Consider the following 3420-nt stretch of genomic DNA (forward strand, 5'->3'; position numbering starts at 1 on the left):
GAGAAAGCGATTGAGAAAGCCAACAATTCTATCCGGATCTTTATTCCGAATATCTTAGATAGAACCTCACAAGCCTTATCACCAGAATTCACAACTCACTCCCGACCGATAAGAGGCTCGATGTAATTGACCTCGATAGTCTTGAATGCTCCTTCCATCTACGAAAACGAATCCCAGCCATATTTAGATTTAGATGTTCAACCGGAAAAGCATCTCGAAAAAAAAAAAGAGAAGATTACCGAGTGAGCCAATAAGAAGCTCTTTTTTATATGATTAAGACAAGACATTGAATTGGATCTCTATTCTCGGGGAGAATCCATGCTCTGTCAACCAGCTTACTTAAGGGTTCAGATTGAGCTAGTTCTAAAGTGGAAAGAAGGGAAATGAAATGGACTACTTTCATCCTATCCTCCATGGGGCGGGCTCTCGTATAAGAAGGGAATGGCTGCTCTGAAGGAAGGTATGCAGTAGCTAGCAGTATAGAAGTGATCTAACTTTCGAAAGTCAGTCTCGACGATCTTGCTCGGACCGGGCTTTAGTCTTTTGTTGTCATCCTGAGACCAATGGTTAGAAGGGCCAACTATGTATCAAAAATGGAAGCGGAGATTGCGTATGGATGGAGGAGATACTAAGCAAGACAATATAAAGACGCAGGAGAAAACCTCCATATCCATATAGGACCGAGAATTCCGAAACGAAAGAGAAAACGGCACATACCAAGATCAATCCAGGCTGGTTTGGTTTGATAGAGCCTGGATTTTGACGCCTGTGCGCGAAGAAAGCCTCCACTGGGGGACAATCACTCATTTCTTCTGTTCATAGTTTATATTAACCCTTTCAACAAAGCTCAGATCTGCAGGATGATTCAGTCAGATGATCGAAAGATCAGGTCTTGGTCGGAAAAGAGAGGGCTTTCAACCTCGAATTCTTAATAGTAGGGCCATTTTCCAAAGAGTTTCAAACATAGCAAGAAAGATGGAAAAGAGAAAAAGGGGTGAAAGGAAGTTCACTCTAGAGGTTCGGAGACGCGAGAGCTATCCATAGTAATGAAATGTAGCGACGGCCCTTGGACCTAACATTAGGAAGCAGACAATCATACTTGCTTAAGTTAAGAGTTCTTGCTTCACTTGGGGAAAGAAAGTGAGTGATCCTACCTCGCCCTTGGCTAAGCTAAGGCTACAACCATTGGGGAATATACCTTTGAGAATAACTGTCCTGTAAAGGACTTTTCTGGCATTGACTTCCTTCCGAAACTCCTGCCTAAAAAGATGGCTTCAGAACTGGCTGGAACTTCTAATACGGGTTCTCAAATCTTCTTTCCCAATACAAGACTTTCCCGCTACTTGAACTATACTACACTGTCCGTCATTCTAGTCTCACTCTCGGGTGCAGGTTTTTTCGGTACTACGGCACTTGAGCGGGCTTTCATCCCTGATCAATAAGGCGCTTTAACTTGACGGAAAGCGTGCTAACTGATGTTCTTTCCCCCGGTATTGGACTTTATGAAAGAGTATCTTCAGTTCAGGGGGAAGCCTAAAAGGAGACCTTTTTAAAAAACTGTCTTTAGTTCTCATCTTTCTGTAGAATCTTTTGGGTACGAGTTGGGGTAGTGAGGAGTTGCTTCATAAGGCACATGATTTGGCTAATGAATATTTGCAAGTCATCTCTCACAGTGATGACACTTTATACCAGAAAACTGACTTTCATCTTCGATGGAATGGAATTCCCCAACAGGTGAATGCGTTAAGGTGAATGTAGATGCTGCTGAATTAGATAATGTACATGCGGGTTTGGTCTGATTGCATTGCCCGAGATAGTGCAGGTTTTGTATTAGGGGGCACAGTCAATGAGGAGTTTTAGGCAACATGATAGTCCTTCAATGGAGGCTGCAGCTGCAGCGGTGAGATTTGGAGTTTTATTTGCATTGGAGATGGGATTCCTAGATGTAGTCATTGAAAGTGATTCCGCTAATTTGGTAATAGCTCTGCATAGGAAGGAAGGATCTTTTTCTCCATTTGGCCCTATCTTGGAGGATATTTTTCACCTAACACGCCAGTTCAGGTCATGTTCTTTTAATCATGTGAGAAGGGAAGGTAATACAGCGGCTCATAGTTTAGCTAAGTTTGCTTTAAATGTGGATAATGAATTGGTGTGGGTCGAAGAGTGTCCGTCATGGCTGGAGCCTGCGGTTCTCAACGATGTACTCTTGTCTCATTTTGATTAATTATATATGCTATCGTTTCCTATCCAAAAAAAAGTAAAGTCAAAGTGTTAGTTGGTCGTTCCAAAAAAATGGATTCTATACCATTTTTGACTAAAAAAAAAAGAGTTGTCATATCTCGGTAATGGGGTCTTTGTTGATTCGGAATCACGCTCTGTAGGATTTGAACCTACGACATCGGGTTTTGGAGACCCACGTTCTACCGAACTGAACTAAGAGCGTTTTCTTATCACAGTAGATAGGACTGTAAAGAAAAAAAGGATTCTTTTTTACCCCCAATACATCTTGCATGCATATAGTCTCATTAAATGAAAGATTTTGGATGTCAAATTTGAATCGATCAACATGGATTCCTCCTTACTGCCCAGAGGAGAAGGTTTAGGTAGGGATGACAGGATTGGAACCCGTGACATTTTTTACCCAAAACAAGGGCGCTACATCCCTTTCAATTGGTCTACGGTGTCATTGTAGAGAATCCCTGCCCTGTTTTCCACATGGTTATTTCCTCTATCGATATCCAATTTCTCTTGCCATTTATTCTTTTTTGTCTTTATTGATATATATATATACTCATCATCATCCCGCCGCTCCTACCAACGCTTACTTCCTTATGAGAAAAAAGGGTGTTAAATAATCAGCCCTTTGAATAAGCGAGGCTTTCCCGATAGAAAGAGTTGCATGCGAGAGAGATCCCAATTCCGTGTATGCGGTTAAGCAAGCCCTGCCGCCAGGTTGCTTTACTAAAAAAAAAGAGTTGGCGCGTTAGCGCTTTAGTCTTCAATAAGGGGCGGAGCTTGAAGAAGCGAAGCGAGCCTATAGTAGCAGCCTATTACGTTTTTCAGGCCCTTTGACTTGATATTCTATTAGTCAAGCGCTAGCGCCCCTATAGAGTCAGGCTCTTCTGCTATCAATGAAACCGAAAGACAGACAAAAACCAGTGCGTTTTGTTTTGTATAGATCGAGACTTGGAGCTTGATTCTTTACTCATTCCATACTGGGAAGAATTGCAGGAAATCGTTCGATAACACGGATTCCTATTTCTCAATGATATCCGACGATCAAGACAATTCCCGTGAAACTCTTTCATAGAAGTGAATTCTTATTCTTTCCAAGCAAATAGCATTTCCTATTGATTTGTCTCCTGGACTGGACCTATTCTGATTCTGAATTATCCGTCGCTACGCTGTTCCCAAGGACTA

At 41.9% G+C, this 3420-nt stretch overlaps 1 non-coding gene across 1 annotated transcript; it reads right to left on the minus strand.

Moving 5' to 3' along the window:
• Nucleotides 1–2369: 2369 nt before the first annotated feature.
• TRNAW-CCA (transfer RNA tryptophan (anticodon CCA)) lies at nt 2370–2443 on the minus strand. Its single transcript has one exon. It is a non-coding gene; the product is annotated as a tRNA-Trp (tRNA).
• Nucleotides 2444–3420: the final 977 nt, after the last annotated feature.

The sequence above is a fragment of the Syzygium oleosum genome, unplaced genomic scaffold, assembly GCF_021117445.2.
Source record: "Syzygium oleosum isolate NSW1041296 unplaced genomic scaffold, Sole_v2.1 Sole_v2.63, whole genome shotgun sequence".
Taxonomy (NCBI): domain Eukaryota; kingdom Viridiplantae; phylum Streptophyta; class Magnoliopsida; order Myrtales; family Myrtaceae; genus Syzygium; species Syzygium oleosum.